Below are 21610 nucleotides of genomic sequence, written 5' to 3'. Positions count from 1 at the left end.
GAGGGGGGTGGAGTATGGGGAGAAAATCTCTATCAGACTCCCTGTTGAGTTTGGATCCTGACATGGCTCCATCCCGCGACCCTGAGATCATGACCTGAGGGGAAATCAAGAATTGGAGGCTTAACTCACTGAGCCACCCAGGCGAAGGCGCCCCATGCAAGCATAGGAAATTTTGATTGCTTGATTGATCGACTGATTGCAGATAGAAAGAAGGGAACATTTTTGGTGATTTATATTTTTTCAAATGATAAAAGAAAATCATCTGCTAAGACTGGGGATAGAGGAAAGATATAAAAATTTTTGTGTGAGACAAAGGTATAAATGATCATCACTGGGATTAGGGTAAAAGAAATTATAGAGAAACATATTAGGATTGCTAATAACTATTTTGTGTCATTTGTTTTGTTTTGCGTTGTTTGCGATTTTGAAAAAATTGTATGTAATATGCCTCCATTTCTATATCATCTGTTTTCCAAGCAGCATCTCTTTGTCTTCATTAAAAATATTGATGCATATGTAAGATAGGTCAAGGTCAGAAAGATGTGGCAATATTCTGCGATTTAACAGCTCTGTTGAAGTATAATTAAAACAGTAAACTGCACATATTAAAGTGTGCATTTTGGTAAGTCTCACCATATGTATAAACATGGAATCATCTTCACAATTAAGATAGTAAATAAATAAATTATCCCAGAAAGCTTTCTTGTGACCTTGATAATCTTTCTCCCACTCTTTTAACACCTACCAAAAAGAAGTGGTATATTTTCTGCCTCCATAGTTTTGTTAGCATTTTCTATCTAGAATTTCGTATTAATGAAGCATAAAGTATGATTTTTTCTTTCTTTCACTCAGTATAATTTTGAGATTCATCCATATTGCCATGTGTATCAATAGTTCATTTTTTTTTATTGCAGAGTAGTATTTCATTGTATGGAAATACCTCAATCTGTTTGCCCACTCGCTGTTGAAGGACATTTGGATTGCTTTCTGTTTGGGGCCATTACAAATGAAATTATTATGATCATTTGTGTAGGTTTTTGCATAAATATAATATTTATTTATGTAGGATACATACCTGGGAGTGTGATTGCAGAACAATGAGGTAAGATTACATTTAATTTTATAAGAATAAGTAATATTGTATTCCATAGTTACTATTCTTCTTAGCACTACATGATAGTTTCTTCAAATTTTTGCCAGCATTTGGTATTGTCATGTTTTTGTATTTATGTATGAATATATATAATATGTTATAAATACATATACATGTATGTGTAATTCTAATAGATGTGTAGTGATATCTAATCATGGTTTTAATTCCCTTTGCTCTAAAAGCTAATGATGTAAACATATTTCATATACTTATTTACAGTATCTTTTTTGTGGATTTTCTTATTTTTACCTATATTTGATGTATTTTCTGTCCCTGGTAAATTATGCACTCTACTTAATGTATTATTCATATTTTTATTTAATGCCTCTCTATCATTTTGCACCATGTTTTTCAACTGATGTGTATTGTTATATTTGAAGTGAGCTTCTTAAGGACAGCACACAATTGTTTAATAGCTTTTTGTGTTCTTTTGTTTATTCTTTCACCACTATTCACTTTCTTTTAAGTGTTGTATTCATATTCAATGTAATTATTTATCTTAGGGCTTAGGTCTTCCATTTTCTTTTTGGTTTTCTGTTTATCCTCTCTCTCTCTCTCTCTTTTTTCATTTCTATGTGTTTTATATTTTCTTGCCTTTCTTCAGTTTATTTGAACATTTTTTTTAGAATTCCATTTTTATTTTTCCATAATGTTTTTACTATATTTCTTTTCATAGCTTTTTTTTTTTCTTTTTTTTTAGTATTTGTTCTACGAACTTTATAACTATATAATACATACATGGCCATATGCATTCAAGTCTAATGATGTTATTTAAGTGATTTTGGGAGAGTAGAAGCATTGTGTGTACCTATATAACATAAGGGATCTTTAGGTGACAAAACAGTTCTACATCTTGATTTTAATGATAGTTATACAAATTCATATATGAATAGCTAAACATACATAAACACGTATGAGCGAATGTAAAACAGATGAAGTCTAAATAAGACCTGTGGATTTTGCTATTGTCAATTTGCTGGTTTGCTTTTGTAATTATAGTTATGCAAAGTATCACCATTTGGGTAACTGAGTGAAGGTTACCCAAGACTAGTCTCTGCTATTCTTTTCAACTTCCTGAATCTATAACTACTCTTATAAACAAAGGTGAAGAAAATAGAGGTCATCTTTAATTTTATGGGAAGTCAGGAGAAAATGGAATCCTAATATAAAGCTTTCAGTACTGTAATATACCTATTATAATCACAAATGGCTTCATCCAAATAATGATTGTACTGGACTTTTAGGAAAGGTAATTTACCTTGCAATTCTTAAATTATGTAATAAAATTACATAAATGTCTTACATATAATTAGCATTGCACCCTCTCATTTTGCTCACTACAGTAACAAGTTGTTCTTGTTCATGGACATGATTGATATCTTTGTATTACTGAGTTAGATATTATCTTCATGGATAGATAATATCTTCATGGATAGTTAAATATGCAGTCTAACTCAATATAGACTGTATGACAATAAGACAAAATTTTAGAAATTAAGTTATTTTCAATCAACAATTACATTTGTATAGAAAGGAGGAGGGGAAAAGAAAATACCATGGTGCTAAAAATAGCCATGTTGGTTAAGGATAAGTATGTTCCATATCTTATCAAAATATTTCACAGAGAAATGTTTGACAGGTATACTTAACTTATATGGTAAATGTCTTCAGTAAATCCACTTCTAAGGAAGGAGAGTAAAACAATATATGAATGATGTTTGCTTGTGTTTCATTCCTATGAGATCCATTAGTACAATTTCAATTAAAAAAATCATTATCATTTGAAGTTGAACAAGAGAAAAAGATTTTTTAACTCTTAAAAACACATTATGATATTAAATAATATCACTAGAGGATTATTGAATAATTTTCCCTTATTTTTTCTCTTTTCCCCTTCTTTCTGAATTAAATGAGCATATAATCACACACACATATCAGGTTGCAAAAATGGGGCTATCATTTCTCTCATGTATCAGTACTACAGACTTTATACCCCAAAGCATGTGTAAGACAGTTTTGCATATACTGAATTACAAATAAATAAATAACTAAATTAAACTGAATAAATAAATAATATTAAAAGTAAGTTGATCACATTTTACTATATAAGATTTTTATTAAAATTTAAAAAAATAAAAAAATCAATATTTGGATAACAAATTAGGACTTTTGGAATTTATTTTTCAGGGAGTTGATGCCAGGATATGATTCCTTTTCTTACCACCTCATTCCCCTTTCTCACCACCTCCTTCTAATTCCCTTTTCTCACCTCCTTATAATTCCAGAGCCTAGTAAGTGGTGCTTCCTTGCCATCACTCAGAGCGCTTTTTAGAAAGCATGTAAGACAATTGTTTTTCTCATGCCTGAAAAAGCTGAAGACCCTACAGTGAAAACCTGTCAGTGAAAAGATTGGGTAAGAAATTTTGTCAGTGCAAAGGTTGGGTAAAAAACACTGTCTGATAGAACTGAAGCCAGTAGACTTTAACAACCGGAATATTGGTGAAATGGACAACCAGGGCTGAAGTGAGACCAAAGGAATGGAGTAGAAAAGTATTTAATAAATCTAAAAAGCACAGGGAGAGAAATCAACTTTATTTATTTATTTATTTCTAAATTTCCAAGAAAAGGCTCTAGACTTAAAAGTAGGACGGCCAACTTGTCCCAGCTTGTGTGGGACTCTTCTTTTTGAGCACTAAGAGTCCCAAGTTCTGGGAGGTGCTTCAGTCTCTGGCTCACCACAATGGTTGGTCATCCAGACATGTTACTTCTCACATGGCTGGCAGACATTAATTTCTTTCTTATGAAGTAGAAGCTGAGTTTTGACCAACATAATTCTTTCCAGGCCAAGGTGTGAAAAGTTCGTATCTCAACTCTCCCTTCCACTTAAGGCCTTCTTCCTCCTTGTCTTTATTTACCTCATTAAGCAGAGAAATCAACTTTAAACATTGCCAGACCCAAAGAGCAGAAATCCATCAGCAAATAGGAAAATCCTTGTTACTTCTCTTGTTTTTTCCATTCCCACAAGAAACCTCAAAAGGCACTGACAGTCCAGTTAGGTCTAGGTGAGTCACATCAGAGGAACAAAGCAAAAGCCCACCACCACATTCTTCTTCCCTACCTACAGATTCTCTTCAACTTGGGCTTTACTTCATAGATTTGGCTTAACTTGTAGATTGAAGTACTGCTTAATATGTTGGACTGGTTTCTGATTGAGACTTTTTCAAGATTTTTAAGTGACCATAAGATTATCTATTAAGTCTTTACCCAGGGCCAAAGATCTACTACAGAATAAGTAGTAGATGCAAGAATATAATATGTATTTATTATGCTCACTGATCATGCTTGCTCAACATACATTCATACATAAAACATAACACATTTGTAAACAAGCATGCATGTACATTTTTACTTAAGTAGTTTTTTACTATAAATTCAGTGTCATTATCTCTTTTGCTCAAAAACATTTTATTTTATCCAAAATTAGAAAGTTGATAACTTTCAATAATTCATTTATATTGATGGACAACCAGTTCATGCTTATTTGTGTGTGTTTGTGTTTAAACAGTGAATTACAGAATTACTTTTACAATCTCTAAATGACCATATTTTAATATCAAAGATTTTGATTAATTGATTTGGTGTAGGACCCAGAATATGATTCTAAAACAAACACCCCTGGTAGTCCTTATGCATATGGGCCTCAACCATATTTTAAGGAAATACAGGGCTGACTAAATATACCAGAGTATTTACAGAATTATTGTCCAATGTACAACAATACTTTTACTATATTTTAAATAGCCACATACACTTGGCACTGCTTCTAAACCTTTTCCTGTGTTCATTTTCTACTGTTAATCTCTCTTCTGGGAATCCATGCTGTTTTAATATGAGCTATCAAGAGAAATGAAAAAGAAAAAGGGCTTTGAAATGAAATAGAGTTGGGTCAGATTTTGTGTTTTATTACTTATGTGTTCATGGGAAAGACACTTAACTTCTTGTCCCTTAAATTTCCTTATTTTTAAATTATAAAGTATAAAACAAATGCTATGTTTTCAGGCATATAAAACACATAGTGTTCAATGGAATTTAATTTTTCTTCTCCATTCTTTTCTTTACCCTCCTTAATAAATGCATTACCCAATATATACATTTGTATAGTCTTCCTCTTCCATGAAAAGGTACAGTAATATATTTTAAATCATAAATTGTAAATATATTTTACAATTTTTTCCATAACTTTGTTATAGGATTCTCTCCACTAGTGCAATTTCTATGATAACAATGGGTAAATACATTGGTATTCTACTGCTCTAAGCCCCTGGATTTCATTTTAACATATTTTTTGGTAGTCACATGGATTAAATCTGTAAGAGTTTTTCCAAACCCTGAAAAATACACCAGTAATGACAACGCTAGAAAGTTGCACTGTGACCATTTCACATTAATGTCTGCATTACAAATAGCTATATTTTTATACATTATTTCTTGAATGTGTATAGGAAAATGACAGGGAGCCCTGGGTAAAAAGAAATTCAATATCATTTCACACTCATTAACCATATAAAACCAGATGTTCATTATCACTTTTGTAGAGAAATGTCAAAAAATCTGAATGATTGGAAAAACAGGGTGTTTGATTAATGACTTTTTAGTTTATTGATACAGTTTTAAGATATTTCAGTCTCCATTGCTGAAATAAATGAGTACATTTTTCTATCTTAGCACATATAACAATATAAATATCATTGCATTTTTGTAAGCAAATTCTTTTTTCACATATTCCTATCTCTGAATTTAATTCATATGGGGTTATGTTGGCTATGAAATAAAGAGGGAAATAGATATAATCCTATTTTCAGAAAGCAAACAGAATATTTTTCTTTAGGAAGTTCGTTTCTAATTTTTTAATTCTTTAAAATACAATGCTTAATTTAGGTTCATATTAATTGGATTGTTTTAGCTGGAATTTCCTTAAACTTTGCTCTTCTTTTACCATTTAAAAAGTAGCATTTTTGTGCCCTGAGGGATCACATGTATTAAAAAAGAAAGAGGAAAACAAACAAAAACTAAATATATCGTTCATCAGCTTTTCTTTTGAGGTATGTCACATGTGGACATATTCCCACTAGAAAAATATAGGGCAATATATGTGACTATGAATAATAAACATCTCCCTGTGAGATAAATTAGCATTAAGTTGAATTTCTAAAATTGCAATCTCTATAACATATAGCACTGTCATTTATAGTTTCATGTGTTGAGCAGCAGCACATTTCCAACCTTTATGTTGCAAAGCCCGAATCTGTTTCTATATTTAGATTCACAGCTGTTTGGTTTTTTCACAGATGCTTCCACTACTAAGATAAGCTTTAAAGAACAGATGAATGTGTCAAAATGTTTGTCTCTTATAGAGAAAATAAAAATAATTTATATTTAAAATGATTACTTGTTTTAGGATCAACATGTATTGAGCTCTTTGCACTAGGATTGGAAAGACATAAGTATACAAATTAAGACATTTCACAGGTCATGCCAGAAAATGAGAGAACCTTATATTTGTAAGCCAACATTGGTTCTTCTCCATCTCTCTTCAAAGAACGAAATACTCAGATTACACCTACAGACATAGAAAAAAAAATTACTTAATTTTCCCAGGTGCCAATTTATCTCTAATTTATACAAAATCACTGGTTCCTTCTACACTTGATCTTAGCCAAAAGGCCGAGAAGCGATCACTGGTTCCTTCTGTGTAAGTGTCAGGCAAGTAAGGTTAAATGAAAAGTAAGTCAGGAGCTTGTCATATGAATTCTATTCTTCCACATTAGATATTATTTTGATTTCTGAAATTTGAATGAAGTACTTAAAAGCACAAACTTGGGAATGAGATATACCTGGCCTCCTCAACCTAGCACTTCTGGCTGTTTAATTGGTGTTTAGGTATTTAACTTCTTGCCCTTCTACCTCATCTCCTCTTTACAATGAGGATAATGCGATAATAATGTTACCTACCTTAAGTGGTCTGAGGATTAAATTATATTGAATATAAAATGCTAGTACAGTGTTCGGCATATAACACTGAATTGCTTTTATTGAAATTATTACTATTTTCTCCTTTTTATCATGAAATAACTCTTGCACCTATTAAATACTAAATATTAAAAATGTGTACAAAAATGTGAGCCATTTTCCCAATCTAGATCCATAATTCCATTCTCAAAACATAAACAGCATAAAAAAACATCATATGTATTAACACATAGCATTTGCCTATGATTATGTTTCATTTTTATAAAGTGGGAATGGACCATTCACATTTTCAGAATACTGCCTTTTAATTTAATTAATAATATATCCTAAAGGGGCACCTGGGTGTCTCAGTTAAGTGCTGGACTCAATTTCGGTTCAGGTCATGATCTCAGGGTCTTGAGGTACAGCCCTGTGGTGGGCTCCACACTCCAGTGGGGAGACTGCTATTCTCTCTGTCTCTCTTTCTCTTCCTACTTGTGCTCTCTCTCTTAAAATAAATACATAAATCTTTTAATATATCTATATATCCTAAAGACATTGTATTACAACGGTAGAGTCATTTATTATTTTTTATTTTAATTTTTAGAGTCATTTAAAGTCCACATTAGTTATCAAGAATTTAATTAGCCCTCTACTAAATGTTTGTGTTATTTATATTTTGTGAGTTATTACAAATAATATTCTAAAGAACCTTAATTAATGAGCATCTTTAGACAGTTTACAGTAAAGATGTGAAAAAAATTCCTACTGGGTGAAATGTTGCATGAAATAATATGTGCCTGTTCAATTTAATTAAAATGCCAGAGGGGATCCCTGGGTGGCTCAGCAGTTTAGCACCTGCCTTTGGCCCAGGGCGTTATCCTGGAGTCCCGGGATCGAGTCCCACATTGGGCTCCCTGCATGGAGCCTGCTTCTCCTGCTGCCTGTGTCTCTGCTTCTCTCTGTGTGTCTCTCATGAATAAATAAATAAAATCTTAAAAATAAAATAAAATAAAATACTAAAATGACAGGTTATCAAAATGGTACTGCCTATTTCCTCATATTCTACTATTATCAAAATTTCAATTATGATATATAATTGTTACTACATAGGTCTAAAGCTGAATTATAGCTTTAATTATATTTTGCTATCTAGACTTTTATATCAACACATTAGTAGAACTTTGAACTGAGGCAAATAATTTACAGTGGTTGTGTTTCTTTTACCCTTGCCTGGAAAATAGAATAACAGTAACAGCAACAATATAATCCAATGGGATCATATACTGATGAACTATTACAATGAATACAAAGGGCTTTATATATGTTAATGCTCATTTAAAAAATGAATTGAGACTTTTTTCTATTATTGTAGAATGCTTATTAAAATCTAATTTCTTGTAGTAAAATTAAGTAGTATACTTCCAATCAAGGAGAGCAACATAACTTTTGTTTAATCATTGCCAGCTTCCATATCTTGACTATACAAAATTAATATGCCTAACTGGAATTTAAATAAAAACTTGAAAAAATTAATAAAATCTTTGGTCATACTCATTGTGTAGGATACCTGGGACTATTTCAATATGCAGTGAAGCCAGTTGAGCAGGATCATGCTCAGTTAAAATTCTGATGGAGATTTTGACTAATTTCTTTTTGTGCTGTAAAGATTCATGTTTTTATTCAGAGCAATAAACCCTAAGGGTTCACTTAATCCTAGAAGAAGTGTTTATTTTGAAATATAAAATAATCACTAACAAGATTTTTTAGTTCTGTGGTAGATAGAATTACTGTCCCCAACTCTTTTTTTTTTTCCTCTTTCTTAGCACTCCATGCTCTGCCACTTGACTTTGCATTATTTCCCATGTCTTGGGGGGTCAGGGTATTTATCCATCAATCTACCTAGCCATAATGACTTACTTTAAACAGATGATTAAAATGTTTTTTGACACAAGTGGGACCGATGATGGAAATAAAAATAGTGGGAAAATGTTTTTAAGTATCTAGAATTATTAATTCAAGTAAATAAAATTACTTTTTTAAGAAGTTTCATATGTCACTTTTATATCATCTGTTTTGGTTATTATCACATGACTTAAATATTCATACTAGAGGAAGCAAGTCTGAAATAAGGGTAGAGAAAGGTCCAATTCCTGCCCTAAACTATCAACCTCACTAAATTAGAAATTTGGATAAAGTAATTCAGTTCAAATATATAATCTTTCAACAGTATTGACTGTAAGAATAAAATAAATCATTTGATCTAACTGAAGAAAAGTTAAAATTATTTTATAACTCTCCTGGTTTATACATTAATGACTTTTTTTTCCTTTGACCAAAACTTCAAACACATTTATCTTGTATCCTAAACCCGTGCCCAATATATACTGGATTATTAAATACATTTATGAGTAAATGATAAGTCAATACATAAACCAATTAAAATGTGCTTTTAAAATAATTACTACACGATATGAGAAATCATGAATTACATATCAATTAGTATGATAGTGCCTGTAGAAGCACTCAGATGTATCAAAACAATTCAAAATTACAATATTTTGACCATTCCACCATAAAAATATCTAGCCTGAAACAAATTATATGTTTTTAAAGTGAAATTTATATTATTTTCATGTGAAAAATAATTAAAAACAGAAAGTGTGCGTTTAGAGAAAATATTCTTTAACATTCACTGATAGAATAAATTGTATTGCTATCATTCCAAAATGTAGCTTCTCTAATCAATTTACTATTTTTGCTTCTGTGAAGCATTTAAGTATGTGGAGATCACACATTTCTTTCTCAGACTGGCTGTCTGCTGAGTCTGATAATATCCAAAAATTGCATACCTTTCTGACACTTGAAAACTTATCTTTTTGAATGTTTTGGCATCTGTACTATCCTTTGGTGTACTGGAAGTTGAAAATTCAAATAATATGCTTTTAAAAAGAAATAATCCTGGCAGAGATTAAAACGAGTGATTTTATATTTTAGTACTCCTCTGTCTTCTGTAAGATATGTCAACCATAAAGGATTGCAAAAATACAGCACTGGTGAGATCTCAACTTTCTCATCTTTTTATAGGATATTAGGGACTGTGTTCATGTCATCAAATCCCTTGATTGTTTGATTAAGCAGCTTCTTGGAGGTAAATGATCTTATACCTCAGATTTCTGTCAAGCCTTAGGCTTAGCTCTTAGAAAGAAACATGTGGATTACTTAAACAGTGATTTAAAGCGTAGAGATTTGGTAGCACTGATTCACAGAATGCTTGAGTGTTGTGAGATATGTCAACTTAAACAATGGAATTAAGTCTACACATTGCCATCTTGGAAGTAGTCATAGATTTTTTGGTTTATGGCTTCATAGCATCCCAGTGGGCATGCAAGAAGTTAAACTTCCTTACAAGAAAGTCACTTAAATCTCAAGGAAGTAGTGTGATAGGAACAAAAGAATTTTCCTTACTCTGGACTTTACTATTTCTTAAGACCTATTTTGGTAATTGAGCCAATTTTTAAAATATTTTTTTTAATTTAAATTGAACATTTGAAGCAAAATAGAAATTTTAAAAATAATGTTTCACTTACATACAAATAGGGGTTTATTCATTCAAGGTGAGCAAATGTTACCATCTATTAAAAAATGTTAATTAAAAAAGTTAATCTAAAACACATCTACTCCCATTTCATCAATAAAATGTGGGCAAATGAATTTAGGTATATGTAATAAAATTAACATCTTGGTAACCAATGTAAGGGTTTAGACTTTTTATCAGATAAGCAGATGGGCTTATTCATATAATCTGTAAAATCAAATTACATGTATTAAGTTCATTAAACAAGTAATTAAATAGTCTAATTTAGATGAAGACAACTCACAGAGTTTTAGACTCAGAAGAAATCTGTAAAATTCTCTGCTCTAACCGTGAATTCAGTAAAGTCCCCATACATCCCTGCAGAATAGGTATAGTGACAAAGAACTCTCTATCAAAGAAAGCATCTCATTTCTTTTTTATTCAGTACTATACTTTAAAAAAAACACACAATATTTGTTATATAGAGCTAAATCAGGTTCCTGAAACTTCTACTTGCTAAGTGTAATTCTAATCTCTTCAGAGTCAGAGTAAATCTGCTTCAAGTTCAACAATATAACTCTTCACATTTATGAAAAAAATAGCATTTATCTTATGAATTACATCTATTTTAAATCAAATATACCAAGTTCTTAGAATTCATAAGCAATAAACCAACAACATTAGAATAAATAAACAGCCCAAACTGGTCCTTTATTTATGATAAATCCAAGAGTTTGACACTCTTATCTATCACTAAACATACAGCAGTAGGAGTAAGGGAAATGAAGACAAATGCCACTAAAGGACATCAAACAACACAGTATTTTAACACAAATGTGTAAAACTTCCACATGAAAAGGATTTACATAGAGTTTCTCCTGTTAAATGAAGGCTGAAGGCACAAGGGACATTCATGAATTTCTCCTTCACTTCTCTTGTAGCAACCCAGGCTCATCCAAGGAGAGACTTTACTCTCAAAGGAATATAGTTTTAAACAATTAAATATGAAGTTTGATGCATGAACCTTTTTAATGTTGGTTTGATGAATGTAGTGTTCCTTGATCTAGCAAAAGAAAAATAATTGTTTCCTTTTGGGATGGATTCTCAAAGTAGAGAGCAACTGTTGACCTAAGTGCAATGTCAGATATCCGCATACTCCAATTCCATAATCATTAACAAGAGAAAATATTACAAGTAAAACATCATTGTAATTCTCGCTAAATGTAACCAGTGAGGTGGTGAATCTGGGTAATATTAAGAAGACATTCTTATTTGTCTTATGAGTGGTTATCTAGTTCAAGAAAGAAAAGGACACATTTGATTTTTAATGTGATAGGACTAATTCCTACCATGGTTGATTGTACAGTGATGTTGCCTAATGTTAAACCTGAAAATTATTAGACATCGATATTATGTGAAATTCTGTAGCTGAGCCATAGCCGAGCCCTCTTAATAGATTGCATTTTGTCCATGCTTTCCCTTAACTCCATTGAGATGAACCCAGTTCCATTTTTAAAGCAATCATAATGCCTGAAATTGATTTGATAAATTAGGTGGTTTCAACCTACGATTTTTGTAGCAGAGTCATGAGGTAAAAATAGATATGTCTGCAGTTTAAAATGACTCCACAGCGAGGCACCCGAGTGGCTGAGTTGGTTGAGTGTCAGACTCTTGATCTCAAGTCAGATCTTGATTTCAGGGTCATTAGTTCAAGCCCTGCATTGGATTCCACACGGACTGTGAAGCCTACTTTAAGATAAAATGAATCCACATCATGTAATAATAATATCCCTTTTTGTTTTTTTTGTTTTTTATTTATTTATTTATTTATGATAGTCACACAGAGAGAGAGAGAGAGAGAGGCAGAGACACAGGCAGAGGGAGAAGCAGGCTCCATGCACCGGGAGCCCGACGTGGGATTCGATCCCGGGTCTCCAGGATCGCGCCCTGGGCCAAAGGCAGGCGCTAAACCGCAGCGCCACCCAGGGATCCCAATATCCTCTTTTTGGAAATAATTTTCATCATTACAAAATTTGATCCAAACATATTTACGGCATTACATGAAAAATACATGGTCATATGCAATGTTTCATTTAATTGATTAATTTATTCAGCATACATTAATTAAGCAATTATTTGACATTATCTCTACAACAATAAATATTAAAATATATTTATTCATTTAGTTATAGTGGAGAATATAGATTGCTGAACACATAGCTGTTAAATAAACAAAAAGCAAAAAAGTCTGACACTTCTAGCTCTTAATTTTACATGGTTCACTTTTAGTCTTTGTTGCAGTCATCTGATGGTCCATGGTTTCTCCCACTTTCTTTGGAGATTTTTGTTTCAGGTTTAACCTCTATCTGCAAGAAAATTCTATGCTAATCACTAGTGGGTTATACCAAGCCTGATCTTTCCATCATAAATCTTTTCCCTCTTGCCCTCTAAATGCCCAGTTGACCTATTTATTCCACTGGCCACCTCAGATCAATATCTTGGGTAATTCTACATGGAATGTATCCTGTGACTAAAAATGCCCCTAATTGTGTGATAAATAATATGGTCACTTGATCAATAACAAACTAGATTTCCTTCATAATCTTGATTTCAGCCATTTACCTCTCTGACTAACCACATTTAGTTTCTATCTCATTCCCTATAGTGACTAACTCCAACAAAATTTGATTCACATTTGGACTGACTTTCTATTGATTCTCTGTCCTTTATCTTTCACCAACCACATAGTATCATTTCATTCCTTAACAAGCTTACATCTTAGTTAGTAACTGCAACTATGTACATAGATATAGCTCGACTTCCTTGCTTGCTTGTTTTTGCTTCATTATACTTTAATACATCACACTTGTGTAAGTAAAATAAAACCTTACATTCAGCACTCATCTATTTCTTGTCTGCACCCATGCAGTTGATCATGGTTGAACATTTTTGACAGATCTCACTTTAAATTCATGATAATCAATCTTATGATCTTCATTTTTGTCCACCATTCATGCTATATATTTGCAGTCCACTCACTACTGAACTCTTAGAGATGCCTAATTAATAATTTCTTCTTTCTCTACTACCAATTAGCCCATCCTCACACTCAGCTGATTGTGTCTGATATTTCCCCAAGAAGATTGAAGAAGAAACATTCACAATAAGCTCTCACCTCCACATTATGCACCTAACGTTAGCTATTCTGTGTCTACTTCCTTTTTTCTCTATTTGACAAATTTTCTTTACTACTACAAAACCCCTTCTATTTGCTCTCTAAATTCTATCCTCATTTATCTACTTAAGAACAAAATATAACAGTTGAGTATTCATTTAAAAACTGATAGAATACCCACGTTTTGCTCTATATATCTGGAATGTGCCAGTCACTCAGGACCTCTTAAGACATGACTTTAATCAGTCATTCAGTGACATAACTTAGTGTTCAATTTTGCAGATCACACCTTATTTAAGAGTAGGATAATCAGGTTGTTAGAATAAATCTATGGTAACCACAGCATGTATATGTTTAGAACTAGGAATTTAGGGCACCATTCAAATAATCTGTAAATTATATGAAACTTTACATTTAAATTAATATTTTAATAAAATGACATCTTCATAATGTCATTTTTCCAAACAAGAAATTATATATTAGCTCCAGTTACATATTACTACCAATAATTTTTTGATAGATTATATTTAGTTTTATAAAATTACTTTATCTTACAATCCTACTGTAAATGGATCACTTCAGACAGTATGTTCTAATTGAATATGAAAGATATAAAACAGAAGATGCATACCTGTAATTCACAGGAAAATTTTGCTATACTACATGACTTATTTTATATATTAAAATCTCTTTGAAAATGTCAACTATAAAATAACATAATACTGTCCATGAAAGTCAAATATCCAAGAGATGAAAGCTCTAGAGTAAATACTGATAGAATGTGGCTGTATAATGATTATAGATACAACAAAAGCACAAGAAAACAGACTGGCCTACTGGCAGATGCTTATGTTGGGTTACATTGAAATGAGTAGAGATTTTAGAACTCCACTCTGGGTTGAAGTGACTGAATTAAGGAATGGAGCAGTCTCAAAACACAGCTGTTCTCTCTCAAAATTTGTACTAAATTTTGAATAAGCATGGGGAAAAAGCTAAAAAGCTTTGCTGAAAACGTTATGGAGAGTTGAAATGAATTGCCCATGGCCTTGCAAGGCTAAGGGAAGGAAGGCTTAATAGATTTCAATTGAAATTCTTAGAGGGCCACATCCTAAAGATGAACCAGATGTAATTTTGCTAAATGGTAATTTAACTCAGGTCCATGTTCATTTCTGGCAAGACTGAGGTGATCAGCCTCAAATTTCTATTATAAGAAATAAGGAATGGTTTTTGAGGAAAAATAACATCATGTTCTGTGGCTAATTTATGCAAAATATCCAATGGATAATAAAGAGCATTAGATGTATTGCAAGGCAACAAAATTTTGTCAATATATAATAGTATTCAAGATAAAACCATGTCATAGATGTAGATACTGAGGTGATTTAGGAATTAGAGCTACTCAAACAAGGACTTCAAAACTTATATATCTAAAATAATAGAGGAAAGAATGGATGAAATAAACAAAAAAAAGATTTTTTAAAAAGATTTTATTCATTCATTCATTCATTCGAGACAGAGAGAGAGAGAGAGAGAGAGACAGAGACAGAGACAGAGACACAGGTAGAGGGATAAGCAGGCTCTATGCAGTGAGCCTGACATGGGACTTGATCCCAGGTCTCCAGGACCAGGTCCTGGGCTGAAGGTGGCGCTAAACCTCTGAGCCACCTGGGCTGTCCACAAAAAATGAATATTGCGAAAGATCTGAATGCACAAAAAAATCAAATAAACATCATAGAAGTGAAAATAACCATATTTGAAATTACCTTAATAAATGGACTATTGGCATGTTAGATGCACAGGAACAACAGATCAGTAAAAATATCTAAATTAAAGCACAGAAATAGAACAAAAAGAAAACGATTAAAGTGTAGGGGACACATGAAACATTCTCTAAAAGAAAAAGGTAAGCACAACTACAAGGAAGGAAGTAGTAAAAATAGGAACATATACAAATGAAAAGAAAACAAATGTACAAGTAGAAATACCTACAAATTAAAAACTGATTAATACAACATAATGAAATTCTAGAAAAGCTAGATAGAGAGAAAGTGAGTGAGAGGAGAGAAAAAGCATAATTACTATTATTAGAAATAAAAATGGGGGCATCAATACAGATTCTACAGGCATCAAAAGAATAAAAACTTAAAAATAACACATTTGATAAAATAAAAAAAGGGACAGATACCTTAAAAATCCTACAACTAAACAAAATTGGCAGAAGAAAACATAGAAAAATCTGAACACTATATGCTATTGAATATCTTATTACAAATTGCTGGCATAAAGAAAAGGAGGCCCAGATATTTCAGCAGTTAAATTTTTTCAATTGGGATGCCTACGTGGCTCAGCAGTTGAGCTCTGCTTTCAGCTCAGGGCCTGATCATGGAGTTTAGGGATCAAGTCCCACAATGGACTCCCTGCATGGAGCCTGCTTCTCCCTCTGCCTATGTCTCTGCCTCTCTCTCTCTCTGTCTCTCATGAATAAATAAATAAAATCTTAAAAAAAATTCCAATCATTTACAGAGACAAAAATATAATACTAGTCTTCCGCTGATTAGAAAAAAGTCTCTTAGCAAATTTTATGATGCCTAGTAACCTTAATACTAAATTTTAAAAGGATATAAAAGAACTCATAAGATAAAAGATGCCTTAACAAATTCAAAAGAATAGAAACGATATTGTCTATTCTTCGACCACAATAGAATTAAACTAGAAATCAATAACTGAGAAATAGCTGGAAAATTTCCCAAGTACTTGGAAATCAAGCAATATACTTCTGAAAAACACAAGTCAAAAAATAAATTTCAAGAAAATCTTAAAAATACTTTAATCTAAATACAAATAAAATACAACTAAAATTTTGTGGAATGCAGCAACAGCAATGCTTACAGGGAAATTTATCAAACTGAATACATATATTAGAAAAGAAGAAAGATCTAATATTAATAATCTAAGCCCTCAACTTAGGAAACTAGAAAAGTAGAGGAAGCTAAAATTAAATCAGGCAGAAGAAAAGGAATAATAAGAATTAAAGCAGAAACAATTGCAATTGAATGCAAGAAATCAATTACAGAAAATCAACGAAACCAAAATCTGATTCATTGAAAAGTTCAATAAAATCATAATTGTGTAGCCAAGTTAACAAGATAAGAAAAAGTAAAATTAAAGAGTGACATCACTACAGATCCCATGGATGTCAGAAAGATAAGGTGCATGCACACACACACACACACACACACACACACACACACACACCAAACAACCAAACAAACCATATCAAGTTATAAGCAAGTAAAATCAAGATGTACATATAAAAGAGAACACATCATAATCAAACCAGGGTTGTTTCAGAAATGCAACGTTAGTTTATCAGCCAATATGCTTTACTATATTACTTGAGAAAAGCAGAAAATGTATATGCTTTCCTTCATAATTGCAAGTCAAACTTTGGAGAAAATTAAACAACTATTCATGATTTTTAAAAATTTATTTAGTAAACCAACATAGAAGATAATTTCTTTAATCTGTTACTTTACGGCAAAATTGGCAAACATCACATGCAATGAATAGTAAACATTTTCTTTGAGTTTGGGAATGAAACAAAAAAGCCCCATTTGTCAATAGTGTAGTTGAGATCCTCATCATTGTATTCAGGTAAAAAAAAATATAAGTAAAAGAAATAAATATTGGACATGGATTCAGCATACAAAATCAATAGAATTTCTATACACCAGGAACAAATGATGGGAAAATCAGAGTTTAAATATTTAAAATATCATTACATATGAGGGTGACTCGGTTGCTCAGTTGGTTAAGTGTTTGATCCTTGGTTTCAACTCAGGTTGTGATCTCAGGGTCCGTGGCATCAAGTCCCATGTCAAGCTCAGCGCTGAATCTGCTTGTTCCTCTCCCTGACTCTCTGCTTTTCCCCCTTCTACTCCCCCCCCAACTCTCTCTCTCTTTTTCACTGTCAAATAAATAAATCTTTAAAAAGATATATCATTACATATGAACATGATAAATTCTTAGCACTAAATCTAAATTACATAAGATCTTGACACTGATAAGTATATAATATTAAAAGGGCACAATAAAGAAGACCTAAATACATAGATTGCAAGTTTCAATATTTTATAGATATTGACTTTCTAAAATGTAATCAATAGAATCAGCTCAATAGCAATCAAAATTTATTCAAACCCTACAAATGGAAATTTGCAAATGAATTGTAAAGATTTTAAAATTCTTGTAAAAGTGAAAAGAGCCAGAAAAGACAAGTAAAACTTAAAGAGTATTACTGACAGAATTGTAATACCAAATAGTAACAACTATTTAACCTGTGTTAAAAAGATAGTGTGGTAGTGGCACGAATTAAAACAAAATATGTATAGAAACAGATCCACCCCTGACTCACAACAAAAGTGACACTTATTGAATATGTATATTGACCTCTCTAAATCTATACACACGTACGCACGTGTACATACATGCATGCAGCTCAGAAGTATTACAGATTGCAAAGTGGAAGTTATCTTAAAAACCTTGTAGATGTAAGAATATCTTTAGATATAAGAATATCTTCCTGACAGTGGAATAAGCAAAATTTTTTTAAACAGAACACAAAGATGCTTACCATAAATACAAAGTTTGGTAAATTCGATTAATTAGAAACTTTTGTTTATCAAAACACTGAGACAAAACAGATACCTCCTAAAGTAATAAATATTATTCCTTTCTCTATAGGCATGTGAATCCATGTAAATGACCAAAATCAAGAAACTGAACATTACTAGTACCCCAAAATACCTTACTCATGTCCATCCTAGTTATTATCCAAGAGTCACACTATCCTGACTTCTAAACACCACGAATGATATCCATTCCCTTCATGTAAGAGGAATAATAGAATATATATTAAAAATATATATATTATATTATAATAATATAATATATAATGTATAATATATATTATATTATAATGATATAATATATAATGTATAATATATATTATATTATAATGATATAGTATAATATATAGAGAATATATATTATAAATATATAATGAATATATAATATTATTATAATAAATATATAATATAATATATTATATTATAAATATATAATATTACATATATAGAATATATATATAATATCATATCTGGTTTATTTCACTCAACATGTTTTTCATAGGATGCATCCATACCCCTGTAATGGTCTTTGCTGGATGGAATTCCATTGTATGATTAGACCACATATTATTTATCTTTTCTATTATGTTGTAGACATTTGAATTCTCTAGACATAAAAATATTCTAAACTATAAATATTATAGGTTTTTAAAACTTGTATTTTGGTTAAGACCAACAACATTTTGCTGGTTGTATACCTAAGGTAATATACCTAATGATAGATCTTACATGAGGCTCATTTGACTGATTGGTTGTGCCAGTTTATATTTCCTCCAGCAATACATGAGATTTCCAGTTCTATGTCCATACCAACACCATCACCCTTTGTAAAGGCTGTAGGAGAGTGGAGGGATGGAAATTTGATTCTGTCAGTAGTTGATGGAAACGCGCAGAGAAAAAATTATGAATATAATAGTTAGCTTCTTAAAGGTGGTCAGTTCAAGAGAGGTCAGCAGAGAGATTTAGGTGGTGAACCTGACTGAAGGACAAGAAAATGTAGAGTGATTGGGGTTCGAGTTGATTTAGAGGATTCACCCTGAATGATAACATTATGGAGTTAAGGCATGACAAGTTGGTTGCAATTGTCCCTTTAAGTAGTATCAGCACTGAGGCTAGAATTAAAGGATTTATCTCACCTTGCATGACTTACATAATCCATAGGTATTGGTAAAACAGGGAAATATTGGCAATAATAATATTGACTTCCTAGATTTATAGTAAGAAATAGAACTTCAACTATGACAACATCTAGAGGATCGTAAGTGCTGAATAAAATGCTAATACTCTCTACTGCCAGTCCCAATTTCCTTCCTCATTGTCAACTGTGATCTTTGGGGATTTGAAAAGTAACACACATAATGAAACTAATCTGGTTTCCCTCCTCTTAGCAGAGTTTGTTAAGACCTTGATACCTGATGGATCATGGGAGCATGCTAAACTTTTTTTAACCTACAAGTAAGTTTTTAGCACCATTCTCTATTATTTTGTTTAAATGTTAGGTTTCTATATGGTCAGTGTTAAACTATTATATATGGTCAGTGTTAAACTAGTTCTATATGGTCAGTGTTAAACTAGTTCTCTGCTAAATGAAAATTTCTCAGGGATTACTAAAACACATAAACATACTCCCTTTTTTTATCTCAGGATGACCCTTTCTAGCAACAGGATACCTCCCCCTGTCCACAAAAGAAGGAGCAGTGAAGGACATTTACAAAATATAACAAAGATTTTTGCGAAGTAATAATAGCTGTGGACAGCAGTTAGACTGGTGATCAAAGGACATTCCAGGCCCATCTAAAATTCAGATGGCCATTCACGCTAGTGGGCTGGGAACTGGTTCCCAATTGCTCAGAAGAGCATTGTAGTGGGGAATCCAGAGCCTGTGGAAACAAAACTGGAAAGTATGGAAAGTATAGCTGCCTTCCTAATTTGTACCAAGTCAGTAGGGGATCAGCCCCAAGAATATTGGTTAAATCCCTGAGGAATGTTTTCTGTGAAATTGGGGAATTTTTTTAAATATAGAATTAAAAAATATATATACAAAGCCCAAGCCAAATCATTCTGAGAACACACGTCTTTCTTAAAAGTCTTTAAAGGCATTTCACAACTTCATCAAAGCCATTTAGTTCCTTAGGAATTCAACAAAAGTCTAATTGTAGTTTTCAGATGAAGATTCATGATGGTGAAAAAGTACCATAACACAAAAGTACAGGCAAGGAAGCCAAATTAAGCCAGTAAGACAGGTCGCCAGTAAGTGACTGGGACCTCCAAGGCCCACTGGAACCCCATCCTTAGCCCCTGGCAGTAGCCCCCCACAGTACCTCACCAATGGGGTCAGGAAGCCATAGCAAAGTGGCAGGCACTGGAAGAGGCCCAGCTCTTGCCTCCGCCACCACTGATTATTTCTCCCAAACTCTGGTGGCCCCCACATGTAGGCTGGACCTGAGTGAGCAGCAGGAGCACTGAGGGACTTCCAGAAGTGGTCGAGGCATGTTTTTGAGATCACCATCAAGCTGCTGTTGGACATCCTGCAACACCAGGATGTGATGAAACACACAGAAGGCGGAGACTGTAGAGTAGTTGGCTTTGAAATTTGTACCTCAGCTGACTTGCACGTTCTGACTTCAACTATAGCATTTGTAGGTGGAAACGCAATAGACACATCAGTAGCTTCTCCCCTGCAACTCCAGAAGGGATTCAAGAGAATAATCACGTACACATTCAACGCAGAGCACAACAGACATTGTGGCATTCAGAGTTTTTATACTCCTGGCTCAAACCATAGAGACTTGGAATCGCTCACATTGCCCTCGTGGGTGTGGAGTGTGGTCACTGAGGAATTCAATGATAGCCATTGGGAGAAGGCCATGAAGGAGCAGGAGACCATAAGAACTTGTCTACAGAGCGGGCTCCTGATTTTCCCTTTCTGAAGAGGAGACATGATGGGGGCCAGTCATTTTCCTGTCACTGCTGCACCTCAGTGGTGGTTATGGACAAGGCTGCTGGCT

The 21610-nt window shown here is 32.6% G+C and overlaps 1 long non-coding RNA gene across 10 annotated transcripts in view; it reads right to left on the bottom strand.

Moving 5' to 3' along the window:
• The window catches only part of LOC144291477 (uncharacterized), a 352892-nt gene that overhangs the window by 230578 nt on the left and 100704 nt on the right, over nucleotides 1–21610 (bottom strand). Inside the window, exon 2 of one of the 10 annotated variants that reach the window (XR_013358749.1) lies at nucleotides 13023–13105. The exons of the other annotated variants lie outside the window; for them this stretch is intronic. This is a non-coding gene — a long non-coding RNA (uncharacterized LOC144291477). The remainder of the gene's footprint in view (nucleotides 1–13022; nucleotides 13106–21610) is intronic. 10 annotated transcript variants of the gene reach the window in all.

Source organism: Canis aureus, chromosome 20 (assembly GCF_053574225.1).
Source record: "Canis aureus isolate CA01 chromosome 20, VMU_Caureus_v.1.0, whole genome shotgun sequence".
In the NCBI taxonomy this organism is placed as follows: Eukaryota; Metazoa; Chordata; class Mammalia; order Carnivora; family Canidae; genus Canis; species Canis aureus.
The sequence above is the reverse complement of the archived record's forward strand: the minus strand, read 5'-3'. Positions and strand labels throughout refer to the sequence as shown.